The sequence below is a fragment of the Diadema setosum genome, chromosome 10, assembly GCF_964275005.1.
Source record: "Diadema setosum chromosome 10, eeDiaSeto1, whole genome shotgun sequence".
Classification (NCBI taxonomy): Eukaryota; Metazoa; Echinodermata; class Echinoidea; order Diadematoida; family Diadematidae; genus Diadema; species Diadema setosum.
The window spans coordinates 26,404,893-26,422,894 of record NC_092694.1 but is presented as its reverse complement, the minus strand read 5'-3'; the positions used below and the strand labels follow the sequence as shown (position 1 = coordinate 26,422,894).

The 18,002-nt window shown below is 38.0% G+C and overlaps 2 protein-coding genes and 1 pseudogene across 2 annotated transcripts in view; 2 read left to right on the top strand and 1 right to left on the bottom strand.

The window, feature by feature from the left end:
- LOC140234023 (protein fem-1 homolog A-like) overlaps positions 1-5,445 on the bottom strand; it is a 19,787-nt gene extending 14,342 nt beyond the window's left edge. The window contains exon 1 of the mRNA XM_072314105.1: positions 5,301-5,445. The gene's annotated coding sequence lies outside the window, so the exon portion shown is untranslated. The remainder of the gene's footprint in view (positions 1-5,300) is intronic.
- On the top strand, positions 5,267-17,812 carry LOC140234022 (protein fem-1 homolog A-like; annotated as a pseudogene).
- The window catches only part of LOC140234021 (uncharacterized), a 21,780-nt gene continuing 21,519 nt past the window's right edge, over positions 17,742-18,002 (top strand). Inside the window, exon 1 of the mRNA XM_072314104.1 lies at positions 17,742-17,882. The gene's annotated coding sequence lies outside the window, so the exon portion shown is untranslated. The remainder of the gene's footprint in view (positions 17,883-18,002) is intronic.

Below are 18,002 nucleotides of genomic sequence, written 5' to 3'. Positions count from 1 at the left end.
TTTTTACTATTTCCTAGATGAAACACCGTAACGCGATTGCATGCAACAGACAAAAATACAAATTTCCTCGAGACTTTAAAACGTCATTAAAACAGTCAAAATTCACAATTTGCGGCGCGCTTGGCGCGCAAATTCTAATACAACTTTTGTAGTTCGGTCGTCCAAAGAATATATATATATATAATTGTGTGTGTGTGTGTGTGTGTGTGTGTGTGTCATCATTGGTATTGGTACCGAAGGTCCGTTTTTTTTAGTGACCGCACCCCCCCTTGAAAAATTCTGGCTACGGGCCTGCTCTGGAACTCCCGACCGATTGTTTTATTTCCGCTCATCTAACTTTACACGCACTGAATCCCCCCTTTCCTGACAGAGCCTATTAAATACATTGAACATGTAAAGCACTAACGCTGAATAATCAAGCCCCTCAAATGGCAGTGTTGTTCCTTTGATTATCATTATAATCATCATTATAGAGTTGTTGTTTTTTTCGCAGCCAAATGAAAATGGCAATAATGTTACGTACACCTTCATTCACATACCGCCCAGCAAACACGCCCACGTGGGGCCCATGTGGGAAAGATGCGGGTTAAGTGGGTTGACCCAAACGGGGCCAATGCAGGCAAAACGGGCTACTTCATTGGCCCCAATTGGGGCCTTTTCATGGTTTGGCCGCGGGGCCTACAATGGCCCTATATGGGCAATTCCACGGTATGTAGGACACAGATGCCGAAAATTCAAAGTGATATTTGTTTCAAACACCATACATTTTCAGACAATACTTGAGTTGAAGTTTTAAGAATCATTGTTTTTCAATAAAAGTGGCCATTTTGAATTTCAAAATGGCTGCCAAAATAAGCCTATAACTCAATGGTAAGAAAGAGTGTATTGTCACATAACTTACTCTCTGTATACCCACTTTACTAGTACTCTAAACAACAATCTTTTACATGTATGCAGTTACCAGACAAGTCTTTTACCACATGATAGAAAAAAAAAAGCTGGTTGCTTTAAAGAATTTTATAAACACTTTTAATTAGTTTGACAATGATGGATGTAACATCAGTTACCAAAAACAAGGAAGTTTTAACTTCCTGATGTAACTTTAATAGGATTTCTAATGTATGCCCATTATGCCTTCCTTTCAATACCAGAAATAAGGATACTTGGCATACTGGAGAGTCAAAATGGACACATCAAAATGTGTAACGTCAGTTACCGAAACGTCATATACCAGTATGTAACGTCAGTTACCATGACATTAATTATAACTGAGGCAATTTTTTTGACTTTAGGCCATTTCAATACATCTGGGAAGTCAAAGGTTATCAAAAAAGAGCAGCAATCCCTTTGATAGGGAATGATGTCATCACCATGATATGTCCATGGATACATTTTTTTCGTTCATTTTATTTTATTGTATTTATTCATTTATTTATCATAATTATCTTTTTTTTTTGGGGGGGGGGGTCTTGAGCTTTTGATTTTCAGTTCAGCACAAGTTTAAGGTGAAATCATCTGGAAGTTTAGGTTTACCACATGCAATATATATGCACTCAAATTGCCATACAGTACATTCACAGTCCTACGGGATGATAAAGCTACTAAAGTTTGTAGGCCTAATCAATGATGTGGTTGCATGGTAACCACCTTTTTCTATCAATTAAAAAGCTTGTGTACAACTGTATACTAACAGTTTTATAATCTTTAGTAAAGATTACACGCACTTTTGCTAGCATTTTTCTTTTTTTCTGGTAGCTTAGTGAAGTTTCTACCTCAAGGCAAATGCAGGAACAGATATATTTCTTCGCTTGCACTTAAATGTGTGGTTTTATAGTTAATATGGCACATCTTGTATTATGGTATAAGCAGGCCTGACATAAGGCATGTACTGTCATTACTGTTTGAAACTAACACTGATGTTGCTCAACGTTTAACACTGATGTTGCTCAAAGTGAGAGGTGATTCTAGGGTAAACTAAAAAAAATCTGTTCATATTTGTTGATTACTTTATTTCATTCATGCAGGGACATATTTGTAATACATGATAATTATGAACAGGAAGATTCGTTTAAATATTGATCTTAAAATTCTTCCGTTGCAAAGTCCTATTTCTTGGTATCTGGGATGTATTTGCAAGCCTTGATATACCAGTGAAAAGGGAAAGAAAAACAATCATATTACTTCAAGCAAGGAATAAACAAATAATGCCCTTTTGACCCCAAAAGCATGTTTCTTCTTCACAGAAAAAAAAAAATATTAAAAGTGTAACACTAATCATTTAAATCATTATTGATGATGGAGATCATTTCTTTATTTGTGGCCCTAACAATGCCTTGAAGGAGAAGGAGTAAAATAAAGAAGAGAAGATGTTTTAGATTTCACACATATTTATGAATATTTATATTTGTATGTGTTTTTTCCCCATGACCTGAAAGATTTTTTTTTTTTTTTCACACACAAAAATATATGTGTTTTGTGTAGTACTGCAGGGCATTATGGGTGGGGCACTCTAGATAGAAACTTTCCTGTTCATTAAAAAACAACAACAATAAAATCCCTTCGTTACGTCAATATAACTTGGAACTGCTGAATCTAAATGGCTCTGTGTAATCATCACTGTTGAATAAGCATTCAATCTTAAAACAAATGTCAAGAAATATCCTCTGGTGCATTTATATTATTTTTGCTCAACTGTGTTATGGCATGGGGGGGGGGGGAGCTTGCCCTCTAAGGGCCTCACTCCATTTGTGTCTTTAGATTTTGTTTTAATTTGTTGCTAAGTAAATACCTGGGATTGTTACTGGTATACTGCAGCAGTATAATAACCTGTTATATAAATTAGTTCTCTGCAAACCCCATAGCAAAAGTATGTGTAACGTCACTTATGTAACGTCAGTTACTGACTTTACCTTTAAGTTTTCATAAAACACAAAGAAAATGGACTAATGTTTCATTTCATTTGGGTATTTGTAATTGATGAACTAAGGTATGATTCCATATCAAACAAATCACTCTGAAAGGTCAGAATTATAAAATATCACAAAACTATTCCCAATCATGATTTTCCATGTGTAAACCCTGTGGCAAATATAAGCGTAACTCAGTTACGTAACGTCAGTTACCGTCATGCCTTCACTAAAATTGGCATGGTGCTAAAATGAAATATCTAAAGTGCACATTATTTTGCACACCTGTTCCTAAGAACCTAGGTATATTGCCATATTAAACACATAAAGTTTAGCAGTCAGGGACATGAGATATTTCCATTTAAATCTACACCGTAATTTCCCATGTCCTTTTTCCGTAACGTCAGTTACCGACACATTTTCACTTGCTATGTGATACGAAATGCAGTTTGAGAGAAAAACTTTCCACCTACTTCTTCATTCTCATGAACTCATTCATCAATGCTAATTACAAGCCCCGGATGCTTTCATTCACAAAACTACAACATAAACAATTTCATGAAAATCCTTACGCGTAACGTCAGTTACCGTGGAATTGCCCATATATGGGCTTGCCGATGGGACGCTGGTGGGCATCGTATGGGTGCCATAGAATTATGGTTACCCTTATTTAGTTAATCACTTTCTTAAAGTTGTAATGGGCTTGCCCAAGTATGCCCTTCTTGGGGCCCATGTGAGACCCATGTGGGACCCAGTCAAGCCCACGATTTACATATTAGCTCTTCTAGGGGAAAAATGGGTTGATTAGGGCATACTACTCATACGAGTGTGTACAAGCACACACTCTGGGATTATGCCCTAATCCTATCCTACATGTAACCTATAATCCTAATGTCCTACCCCTATCGGCCTGCCTCCTACTTCCTAACCCTAACTGATAATTGTGTGTCACGGTTTTTTATATACCCTGCAAAACACTATAGTCTGTGAAGACATGGTTACTTAAATTAGTTCACCCATGGGTGTGTCATTCTAACATTTATAAAAATGCATGAATATTCACGAATGTGCCCTTTATGTCCTATGTGGGGCCACTGTGGGACCCGTGTGGGTAGGGAAACCACACTGTAAGTACCAACAGGGATTTGGTATCAAATTTGCATGTTTACAAATAGGTGCCACACACACACACACACACACACACACACACTTGTTTTGTACAAACACACAAGAACACTTACAACCGCACATGCACACACACTCACAAAAAAGGCAGGGCTAGCCGTACAAAAGCCTGGCCATCATGCTCCCTGCCGGCTCTGTCTGTGCCCATGTGAAACCCAAGTGGCAAGCCTTTTAAACCTTTCCCATTTCTGCCCTTGGCTGGCCCACAAGGGCCCCTTGGAGGATGACGCTCAAGTAGGCTGGCCCAAAAGGGCCCCTTGAAGGATGACCCTCGAGTAGCCCTTGCCCACCTCTAACCCGGCGGCTTGCCCACCTTTTACCCACGTTGGCCCCGCATGTTGGTGTTAGCTGGGCGGTAGCCTAAATTCAATGGAAATGGCACAGCCGATGTATGATGCAAAATAGTACGAACTGTGAGGCAACACATGGATAAGCGCTCATAAAAAAAAAAAAAAAAAAAAAAAAATACTGTCGACCTGTAGGCATGTGTGCCCTCATTCAGTGCATTCCCGTACACATTAGGGGCCTATACAATGAACACAAACGTAAACATATAATACAAATCTTGAGATAAATGAAAATAGAGAATACCCAAAATACATATAATCCAAAATGTACTTCATAACCCAACTCAAATTAAACCTTCACTTTCTAACTGATGCAACAATATGATCAGCGAACTGTGCACTACACACACACATATATAAAATCTGAAGAAAAAAAAAACAGCAAAAGAAAACAAACAACGACTAAGATACATTTTAGGACCCTACTCATTCACCAGCTATAGCCCTCAACTGTTATAAAAAGGAAACAAAAAAAATATATATACAAATTCGTCTGAGATCCACTGGCCTGCCATAGACCATACACAGCGCGTATTCACTCTCGCACCACCGAAATTTGATAACATAACACATCGCCAATAATTTATTCCCTTTGAACCTATAGGATTACCGTACACGTGGTGTAGATAGAATAAGGCATAATCATCATCACATACTGCGATACAGACCAAATCTAATGTAAAGCATAAGGGCCTAAGTTTATAGCTGTGCATTTGGCTGTGCAAATGATTGCCCACATTGATTGGCTGTGCAAATGATTGCCCACAAATACATAATACAGCTAGCAGACGGTCGCGGTAAAGTCAATGTCCATTCCTGGCATAGATCTAGAGCCCTCACGAGAGGTCCGGCGAAAACTTACCACGTTGTTTACATCATCGTACACTGCATTTTGCTAAGATTTTCTCGACGTGAGACATTCCGACACCACTCCGTCGTAAGGGTAAGTTACAAGATTTTTGCCGTCAATGCACTATTTGTAGCATTTGCAGCAAATCACAGCCTCACTGAATGGCGCGCTATTTTCTACAAATTGAACACAGCATTATACACATACTGTGTTAACTATACACAACCCGTCGCTGTACATGGTACGTCGCCGACGTACCATGTACAGCGACTGGGTTGTGTATAGTTAATACTGTGTACGAGCAGAGTGAAAGGAGCGGCACTATTGTACGTAGGCTGCAACGCAGGATCGCCCGTCAACTTCAGTACGTGTAGCAAGGCTCCATGGCGAGCGATACACAGAGTGCGACTATCATGGGGTCACAGACAAGTAAACTGGGAATGCAATGTTTATGAGTTCAAGTTCGGTTAGCCGTGCCGTGGGTTGTATTCGTCAACGACATGTAGGAAAGGGCGAGGACACCCTCCCCTTTTTTATTCTGTGACTCAAAGATTGACATTACAACCTTTTGCAGTGATAAATTTATGAAAAAGATCTCAAGGACAGACTGCAGTTAAAGGGAAGATAAACCCCAAGAGCAATGTGGATTGAGTGAAAGCAGCAACATTAGTAGAACACATCATTGAAAGTTTGAGGAAAATCGGACAATCGATGCAAAAGTTATGAATTTTCAAATTTTGGTGTTGGAACCGCTGGATGAGGAGACTACTAGAGGATATGACGTATGAGTGGACAACAATACAAAGAAAATATAAAGGAAATTCAACAAAAAAATCACTTTTCTAGAATCATGAAAGAGCAATGGACCAATCTCTTTCAGAAAGCAGGGGGAATAATTGCTACCCTTAACATATGTCAATATCAAGTTGATGGAATTTGTAATTTTCATGAAAAATGGATTTTTGTAGAATTTTCTTTATATTTTCTTGGTATTGTTGTCCACTCATACGTCATAACCTCTAGTAGTCTCCTCATCCAGCGGTTCCAACACCAAAACTTTAAAAATTCATAACTTTTGCATCGATTGTCCGATTTTCTTCAAACTTTCACTGATGTGTTCTACTAATGTTGCTGCTTTCACTCAATCCACATTGCTCTTGGGGTTTATCTTCCCTTTAAAGGCATTTGGATAGTAAAGGGGAAATGTTGATGCCACAACGTCAAGAACAATTACACATTGATATAGAAGGCATAATTGTTTACCTAGGCTCTCAGTCTCACATGGTGCACTAAATATGCCAAATGAAGTGTATGTCGATTCCGTGCCAAACATACAGTAGAAGACGAGCAGGCCTAGGTAAATTCGAAAAAAAAAAATGGATGATATAGGTTTTCCCGGCCAATTTCGCACTCATGTCAGTCCGTTTGATAAAAGGTTCGTTCAATTTAGTGAAAATCCTCGTCACTGCACATTCTGTCATTCAAAATTGCAACTTGTTCGTTCAATTTAGCATTTCGATCAATGAAATTCGCACATGTCAACCATATGTGCCTTTCGAATTCGTAAAACGGGCATTCAAATTGGCACGTGCTCTTCAGTCATTCAAATTCGCCAGCACTGGCGAAAAATGGTATTTTAGTCATTCAATTTCGCGTATGGGCAGTCAAATTCCAAACATGTTCATACAAACTGGCGTAATGTTATTTCTATTTTAAAAAGGCGAAAACTTACGGCGTGATTCATACGTATTTAGATACTCGGAATTTTTGTTTCATATTCCACACACTGTTAAGTATAGTAAAGGTATCTTTGACCCTAAATAACTCAAGTTTGTTGTTTTGTAACGCCACTCTTCTTTAAGAGAACTATGCATGCACCAGTAGGCCTACCATAGATTCACTTCACTTTCTTATAGTGTCCAGTCATGGCAGCACGAGTTAGATACTGGCGTATCTCTCGAGAAGACAGGGAAAGAATCATAGAAGCATTATTTTCAGGGTAATAACCTTGACAAATTGATGGCTAGAGCTGATCCAAGAACTTTATTCCAAATGGTGATTAACGCAATATAGCACCCACCAAATGAAAATAATGAAACATGCAGATGAAAGAAATAATTAATCACGATGTAGAATGAATCCTCCTTCTCCCAATAAGTGTCAAAACAAACTAAACATTAATGTATCTGTGAATGAAATAAAGCCATCGAACATTATAAACACATACACATGTTTTGAAAGTACTGTTGCAAAGAGAATGAAAGAATAAAGAATGAATACGAAAATATGAAATGTTAAGATGCTTGCAAACCATACCTATGATGAATGGAAATGGAGCAAAAGGAATAAAAGCATAAACGTGTCTGCTAAATTGAATGCAGTAAATGCGAAATTGGATGCCCAAGAATGAATTCGTATGAACGAGCGCAGTGTGTACGTGATGACGTGACTATATCGTGCTAAACTGAATGAACGATTTGCGAAATGGTGCTTGTCTTACGAATCTGAACTGAAAAAAAGTGCTGATTCGACTGATGTAATAATGTGAATGCTCCAAAATGAATTTGAATGAAAAGATTATAAAATTGAAATACCGAACATGCCATTTATGCTAAATTGTGCTAAATTGAATTCAGCAATTAGGAATGCGACTGAAAAAGTGCGAAATGGCCGGGAAAACCTATAATACAGGAAACCTTATTAGGAATCAAAAGTACAGTTAATCGATTTTATCCAGACTCAGATCGACTGCATGGATTCAGATCATCGTCATGGCAGCATGATTACATTATCGAGAGAGATGTTTTTGTTTTGTTTTTTGTTTGTTTGTAAGTTTTAACGTGAGATAGGCTCCTAAGCTTACAAAGGGGCAGTCTCATAATAAAGTAGAAATACATGTACATGTATTATGAAAGTGAAGGTGAAGCATTATGAGGTAGGGTCTACATTTCGCTCATTGAAAATTGTACACTGTCTTTGAATTATCCACAGTGTATGGTGAAACAGATTGAAATATTTATCTACAAAACTTGTTGGACTATACATTAGGCCAATAATAGGCCAAATAGTCAATTAATAGTTACATCTTTATAGTGATAAAGGGAAAGGCCATAAATAAAAGGTAAAATGTGATAAAGATGAGATATGAACCTTTTGATGTGCTGATTCATCATTGAATATAATAAAGTTGATGTTGATAACTCAACACACATTCTACCAAACCAGTGGCAGATCCAGGCGGGGCGCACCACTTTTGTTTTTGTTTTTGTAAAAGCAAAATAAATTAAAAGAAATAAAAAGAAAAAAAAAGTGGAGGGGTACGCTCACTTTCATTTGTAAAGACAAAGTTAGTCCCCCTCCCCCCTCCCCCTCTTCGCGGATTTTCTGGATCCGCCCTGCAAACAATACAACTACATGGCTAAAATAATTACCATGCCCGCTCCTTTTAGTCCTTTTCAAACAGGTGTGGCCTCATGAATGCTGTGAATCACCGTCCAACAGGGGTTGTAACCATCGCAGAAAGCGCATCGGTTCAAAATGATTTTTTTTTAATTAATCTAATTACTGATTTATACAATCATGATGATTATTCATGCAAGTGATACGCGTTTAGGTTTACGAGTCCTCTTTACCGCCGGATATTCCTGTATATCTGACTTATGGACCGGGAAAATAAATTTGCCTATATACATTTTAGTCAATACATAATGCATTATAAGTTAAAACATCATGAATCATGGTTGGTCTAGTTTAGGACCTATAACAGCCGATAAGAGAATAATATTGCAAAACTGGGATGACCTTATTTATCAACGCAAAAGTTTCATGCCTGTTAAGCCGGCTATTAAGAGAGAGAGAGAGAGAGAGAGAGAGATTTTTTTTCAGGTAATACTGACTGAATTGATGATTAAAGACATATTGATACTCGTGTATAGCCGGGTGAAAATTGCAGCAGCACACATTGGCCTACTTTCTGCATTGCGAAAATACCTGACAAACTGCAGAAGAATCATGGTTGGTCTAGTCTAGGACCTGTAAACAGCCGATAAGAGAATAATATTGCAAAACTGGGATGACCTTATTTATCAACGCAAAAGTTACATGCCTGTTAAGCCGGCTATTAAGAGAGAGGGAGAGAGAGAGAGAGGGGGGGGGGGAGATTTTTTCAGGTGATGCTGACTAAATTGATGATTAAAGACATATTGATACTCGTGTATAGCCCGGTGAAAATTGCAGCAGCACACATCGGCCTACTTTCTGCATTGCGAAAATACCTGACAAACTGCAGAAGAAGTTACATTTGCTGGTATGATCTTTTGAGTTATTAGACCTCTATATTCAAACAATACTGTGTTCTTATGCGAACGACGTAACTTCTATTCTTGCAGCGCTTGGGCCTACATTATTATGTAGGACCTATTATAGACATTCCACATTGATTTTAAAGGTCCAGTTTACCTTTTGGAGTCGTGATTTCAAAAATTTTCAAGATATCACATTTGATGCATTTGTGTAGGTTTGTTGTATCACAAAACACCCTACCATATAAACATTTGCAGTAAAGCCTAAAATATTAGGAGATATCAGTGTTCTTCTCAATAAACCATAACTGTAGACGGTTTAATCCGGAAACATTTTTATTATAACTATTGTTCACATTTTGTGTATTCAACAACACTTAACATCGATTGTACGGATTCAAATTTTTACAGTGGTTGTTTCTAGCCCGAACTCACATTTTGTTTCATCTGCAAAATTAATGGTAAATTATGTCCTTAAAAAGATAGGATCCTGTATACTCAATACCAAAATTGAATTGAGTTGGCTTGATACCTGTCATTTTCATTTAACCATGTGCCTTTTCTAGCAGATCGGTATTCGTTTTTTTTTTTTTTTTTTTTTCAAGGAGGACTCCTCCCTTAAGAACGATAAGATCAAGATGTGCTTGTAGGCCTAGCTCTATATCACATTCCTTCCATCTAGAATCCCCGAGTAGGGAAGAATCGCCTTCTGCACACAAAAGTATCGCCTGTACAATCAGCGTGCATTCGTAAAGGACTTAATAGTAGTACCCTTATTACTACTTTCATTTTTGTAATTACCATTGCTGTCATCAGTAAAATGACACGGTAAATTTGTTACCGAAGTAACTTATATATTTCTTTTTCTTACAACATAGAACCATTATAATCCCGTTCATTTTTTTTTTTTGCCATGAACCTCCAAAAGAAGACAAAGCACTATCATTCGTTTGATATAGGTAATGATGAACATAAATTCACATTATTCACATTTCTCGTGCAATTTCCATATCCATTCGGCAATTATGGATTCGCACACCACTGGTTAATTGTAAACATTCATCCTTAATTCTTATATTACACACAACTGCACTCACAGTCAACTACATTGAACTGCACAAATCTCAAGGGAATTAAAGTGAATTAGACTCCCTGGTCCGTGTGGTACGATCTTTTGTATTCATATATGTATCATCCCCCCCCCCCAAAAAAAAAAAAGAAAAAAAAAGTGGGGGCCTAACATCCACTGCTCGGTTCTACCGGCCCTGACAAACATTATGCAGCATTGACTCCTCTATGGTAGGACTGCAATGATCAAGTGGTCAAATTATATATATATATATATTTATAAAAAATAAAAAAAAATAAAAAAAAAACGTAGAAAAGGAGAACATTACCCTAATTTGATATTGATATGAGTTGTGCTAGATCTGAATGAGCTTGACTCGACTGCATCGTAAAAATGTTTTTTCTTTGTTGGGAATTGAAGCAACTTAAATAAACTAATGTAATCACCATTATGTAACCTACGGACATCTATGTGATTTCGACATTAACCAAAGATCAAAATTGATATCGATGTGTAGCCAGCGTAGAGAGGAACATTGTAGTGATAATTATTATAATTGCGAGATCTTTTCTCTTAACATTACAAACTGAGTTAGATTCAGGTCTGAATTACAAGAACAATGTTTTGCCCCTTTGACCTTCATCTTTCTCTATCTCTCTCCCTCTCTCTCCCAGTCAAAATAAGGGTTCTTATTATGTTTGGCTTGCCACACACCAACATGATGTTTACATTATGACTGGCATATTGTAGCTGATGCAAGCAGAATACATTCAGCGCCATAGCTGCATGCGGGTATTCTACTGAGTATAACTATGTGCCTAATAATAATGGTGAGACTCTCTCATATGTAATTTTCCATCTCTTGTCAATATGTATAGGAAATGCGTTTGCTACCTGAAAACATTTAGACTGAGTAGAAACAATTCAGAGAGAGAGAGAGAGAGAGAGAAAGAGAGAGTCGATGACATCATTCTCCCGTATTAAGGACCAAGAGTTCCACGATTATTTCGTGCAGTTCCCACTGCTCTGGTTGCCGGGGTGGGCATTTTTTTTTTTTTCTGCTGACAATCAGAAAAAAACCCATGAGATTCTATATCGCAAGTCGACGTCGCGTAAACCGACAGGTCGTCTGAATTAATATGGGAAAGTTATTTCACATAAATATTAAAACATTCATGTATTCTCAATGAACACCATTAAAGTCATAGACGATTCGCTATGCTGTCATGATTCTTTCGATGTCAAAACTGTATAGGTCTAAATCATATTTCTTTACCTTGCCATCTAGATAATAAATATTGTACACCATTAAGCCAACAAACTATGTGTCGTATCAATATCATAATTCATTATATCGTATTGTCCTACAATAGGAATGTCCAATTGATGTAACTTTAATTCTGACCCTTTTTGGCTATCCATAAATTTGAACATAACATTATTTTCGCTTTTTCCCGCGATCAGTGCCATGTGCCCCCTTGATCTCTACAGCTATACAACATTTAGTGATGTGATGTGACTCCAGAGCTATATTATCCCTACCACAATGCTACGGGTTTGCGTAAGGACAGCAATCATTACATGGGTTGAGGTTTGTAGCGTGCCTCGTTTTATTGCAGAGGCTAGAGAGTATAGGTACCTACATGTACCTTCTTGGTCGTACCAGGGAGTGCCACCAGTAGTGCCAACACACACGCTATACAGTACCGAAGATCTTGATTTATGATTTCGTATGCGACGAGGTATACGTCCAACCCTTTTGGAACCAGCAACAGAAGGCGCATGTTTTGTGATTTTGAACACAAGTACAGTGATGGGCAGCCACCATTAATACCTTTATGACGGAGTTGTCTATCTCACGTCGACAAATCTGTAAAAAAAAATAATAATAATAATAGGCCTCAGCTAAATACAACGTTGTGTTCGTTGATGTCGACATCGTATTAAAGCACAGTGGTAAGTATTACCTCTTTATTGAAAGACAGGATCTGGAAGTGGAAATATTGTTTTCAGGCCCCGTGGTGGGCCTGGCTCCTGTGTTGGGTTCAGTATGATGTCCGCGCGAGAGAATACCGATGTGACTGGGAGATGTGTAATAAAACAGACTGGAATAGTCAACAGACCTCACGACACGAGGCCCAAAACAGGGACTGGCATCGTAGGTCCAGCAATAAGCCTAAATGATAAGAACATTCATACGAAACTCACAGATAACAGATAGGCATTAGAGGATGAAAACGACTCATCGACAATAGCTGGAGATGTTTAGGAAATATGAATATAAATTAATGTCTTCTGAAATGATTTAACAATTAAGATACCGGTGCACTAAATGTGACCATCATTGAGGTTTAATATAAAAAAGTTCATGCAGAACTTGATCAATTCACAATGGTGCACCCTAGGTACTGACATGATTAAACCAAGGAGGTATGAGCTCATACCTCCTTGATTAAACTGCAAATTTTGCACCTCAAAGTGTACACATTTCAATGCACAATAAGAGGCATTGTGTCAAATTAGAGGCATGACATGAAAAAAATAAAGTCTCAACTCCCAAAAAGTGATCAGTCGCTTAATAGTATCGTAGATTCTTATTAGTGTCTTGACTGGGTTGCATAATGATGTTTCAATGCATGCAAACCGCATTATTAAAACTCTGGTTCATTGTCAGTACGAAAATAACTATACTGTATGAACAAAATTAATATCACTATATTATAGAACAATGACGGTGTGTTATGAGTGTATAGCAAATGAAACCAATATTAAGGATTCTTACTTTCTTGAAGTCTTTGACAACAATTTTCATTCTTTCTATAATAGAAAGAATGAAAATTGTTGTCAAAGACTTCAAGAAAGTAAGAATCCTTAATATTGGTTTCATTTGCTTTACACTCATAACACACCGTCATTGTTCTATATTATAGTGATATTTGTTCATACAGTATAGTTATTTTCGTACTGACAATGAACCAGAGTTTTAATAATGTGGTTTGCATGCATTGAAACATCATTATGCAACCCAGTCAGTTATGACAGATAACAAAATGTCAGTGTTAAGAAAAGAATGACTTGTGTGCTCTGCATGTTATACATTGGATGAAGTAGTTGTTTCCAGAGTTTAAAAGGGGAGTGTGTAGTATTTAAGTTGAGTTGGGAATTCGGGTTTTATTTGTTTTGTTTTGTTTTGTTTTTTTGAAAGAGAGAGAGCTAATTACATTGAACGACCGATGTAAAGTGTCACACAGAATACGGATCTAAGAGAATTTAGAAGTTTATATTTATTTATTAAAAAAAGTTTTATATGGCTGAGAATCCAACAAAACATAAATTCCACCTTTAATTATAAAGACCTTTTTGTTTTGCTTTTTTCATTTGATAAGTCAATTCAGAACCGATTTTCATCGATTAAACTTCATATTCCTCTTAAAATTGCATATTTTTAATGATTATATTACTACAAGTCGTTTCTAAATATCTTACAGAGAGGTACAACCTGAATCCCCGTGTAAACCAAAACTAATGGTGTTAATTAAAGATAAAATAATTATATTTGTACGTATTCTTACATACATTAAGGAATGTCACGATAGAAAAAATGTTAAAACAGAGGATCAAATTAAATGTATATATATATATGTATATATATATATATATATATATATATATATATATATACTGTGTGTGTGTGTGTGTGTGTGTCTGCGTGCGTGTTCCGAACATGATGTCATCCTTATCAGGAGCAAATTCAATGCGATTGATTTGTTTTTCTTTTGATAGCATGTGGAGTATTACTCACCTCTGTAATGTCTATTAAGATGGTATGCGAGACGAATGTGCTGAATACTGTACACGGGACGCTGATGAGCAACATCCAACTATAGGCCTAGTGTCTGGGAATATTTTCGGGGAACTAATGTCTGGGAAGATTTTTTTTTTTTTTGTCCCCGCCGAACGAGTTCGAGCAGGGGACTATGAAACGGGCTCCGTACGTGTGTGTGTCCGTGTGTCCGTCCGTGTGTGCGTCCGTGTGTGATCAAAATCTTCAATTTGCTACTTCTCTGTCATTTATGAGCCAATTTTGATTATGTTTGCTTTATATGATAGCACTACATGGGAGCTTTGAAACTTCTACACAGAATTTCAGTCGCGACCTTTGACCTTGACCTTTGACCTATATTGTACATTTTGCTACAAAATGCTACAACTGTACTCCTTCGCCATTTCTAACCCGATTTCGATTCCGTTTGCTTTATGTGATGGCACTAGGTGAGGGCTTCAAAACTTCTACACAGAATTTTGACCTTTGACTTCTTTGACCTTTGACCTTGATTTTTGACCTGTATTGTACATTTTGCTACAAAATGCTACTCCTTCGCCACTTCTTACCCGATTTCGATTCCGTTTGCTTTATGTGATGGCACTAGGTGAGGGCTTCAAAACTTCTACACAGAATTTTGACCTTTGACTTCTTTGACCTTTGACCTTGATTTTTGACCCATATTGTACATTGGCTACGAAATGCCACTCCTTCGCCATTTCTAACCCGATTTCGATTCTGTTTGCTTTATGTGATGGCACTAGGTGAGGGCTTCAGAACTTCTACACAGAATTTTGACCTTTGACTTCTTTGACCTTTGACCTTGATTTTTTACCTGTTTTGTACATTTTGCTACAAAATGCTACTCCTTCGCCATTTCTTACCCGATTTTGATTCTGTTTGCTTTATGTGATGGCACTAGGTGAAGGCTTCAAAACTTCTACACAGAATTTTGACCTTTGACCTTAATTTTTGACCTACATTTTTTGTACATTTTGCTACAAAATGCTACTCCTTCGCCATTTCTAACCCGATTTCGATTCCGTTTGCTTTATGTGATGGCACTAGGTGAACGCTTCAAAACTTCTACACAGAATTTTGACCTTTGACTTCTTTGACCTTTGACCTTGATTTTTGACCTATATTGTACATTTTGCTACAAAATGCTACTTCCGGCGGGGACATATATTACGCACCACGTAATTTCTACTTTTCCTTGTTTTCGAGTGGTTCACAATATACAAGCTTATTTTTAGTAGACCTCTCAATTCCCTTTTCCTCTCAACTGAAGCATAACTTTGTATTTTTGCCACGAGTATGCAATCTTATGTTTATCTGTATCATTTATCCTTTGCAAGGTCGAATGTATCTGTTTATGATGTAACTCATGATTTATTCTGTGTCATGTTTTGTTGAAAAAAGGGAGAATGGAAATTAATAAATTGAATTGAATTGAATACGTAAAATCTTCGCAGTCATTTAAAGGCACTCATCACCTTCCACGCAAAATGTAAATATTTGTCAAATTCTTTCTTTGTTAATTGTATCTTACAGCTGTGAGAGACACGGTTAACTCTGCAGCAGCGGATGCATCTCTAGTCATGGAATCCGCTGCGGGATCGACGGATAATACAAGAGAGGAGAGGACGCCCTCTTTGGCAAGGGCAATGCAGGAGGGTGAAGTAGCTGGCCTTGAGAGCATCCAGAACTATGTGGCCAGTCACACCGATGATGATGGCATAGATGCCACTACTTCTGATGGAAAGACTGCTCTGATGATAGCGTGTGATAGGGGACAGGAAGATATTGTCAGGTTTCTTTTGGAGAGTGGTGCAAACCCGAATGTCTCCTCTCCCAAGAGTGGTGACACACCATTACATGTGATCTGCTTGAACCGACATGACCGAGAGTACATTGCCGAGGAGACCAGATTGAAAATCGTGCAGACACTTCTGCAGCATGGTGCTACCTTCAGGGTAAACGGAGCAGGACTGTCTCCTGTCCATGTAGCAGCTCTGTCTCGCTTTGCTTCCGTGGTGGAATTTCTGATATCTCAACAGTGCAGTGGAAGTGGAATACCAGAAGCAGATAAGATCACCTCTTTGGAAATGCTGGGCTTCTCGAACTGCATGAATACAATTTACGACAATGGATATGATACATTATGCAAGGTTCCCAGCGCTGTCATATTTCTGAGATTGGAGCTGATCCTGAGCTTGAAGCCATTTTTCAATGCACAGAAAAATATTCACTTGCTGATATAAACGCTATCAAAGATGACAAGCGTGCCATGAAAATTCAGTGGTTTCTTATTGGAGATAGAATCATACCTGCAGGGGCTAAGGGGGTATATCTGTTCAGACCCTTGGCTAAGTTTGCATGTGAATGTATGAAACATGACGAAGCCACAAGAGGTTACAATATATTCAAGTATCTGATGTCCTCTGAATCACACTCGAAAGCGGTGCTGGGAACTGTAATGGAAGGCATATCACCTTTCTTTGAGGATTATACACAGGACACCAAGGTTGTTACCCAGGGGTGCGAGATTGTCAACGAATATCGAGATGTCATCCAACAGGTCAGCAATTCTTCCCTAATTGAGCACGGTCCACAGCTGCTTCGAAGTTTTGGACAATTTCTTTTTGATATTGCATACAATGTTTCTGAGCTTGAACTACTTGAGTCCGTTATAAAGACAGCAGAGAAAGTTATAACTAAAGTTCGGGCCGCATTTTCTCCTTCAGACCTTGACAAATTTAAGGCTGGTTCACTTACTTATCACATTTTGTGGAAACAAGCAGAAGCGTACTGCGAGGAAATGTTTTATGGTGGCCTTCATATGCCATCACTGAATCGTGTAAAGCGCGCACTGTGCAAGTTGTTCAGGTACGATGATGTCACATACGTGGGCGACAAAAACGATACGATGCTTCATGTAGTGTTATATTCACTAAACTATGAGCGTGACGGCAAGTCTCTCCTTGTTAAGTTGGCAAGGATCCTGATACGTCATGGTTGTCCTGTGAACAAGGTGAAAGATCAACACGGTCTAACTCCTGTGAACGTGTTGGCCATGATGAAGGAAGATAATTGGTTCAATTCCGACGATGAAGAATACATCAACGAGCTTACTGACTTGTTAAGTCCTACGACCAGTATCACGACCTTAGAAGAACTGGCAGCCAGAGTTATTGTTCAGAACAAAATCCCATACCACGGTTTTCTTCCAGAGAGTATTTGTGAGATGATTGATGGATAGACTGTTGTTCCAGACTGTCGCGTTCTGAAAACTCCTGAGAAATCTGAATCTACCTCAGAATCAGACTGATTTCTTCCTGTGCAGAAACAATCTGGCTACTCCTCACAGTAAAAACGACGTCTGCTTATAATCATGAAAGGTAATGAACATGCGAGAATCGGAGGATAATCACCTAGAAACATCATTCTAATGTGTCCATTGTTATTTTTCCTCTTTGAACAGTCTTTCTTGTTTTGTAATATCCTAAGATGCTTTGAAT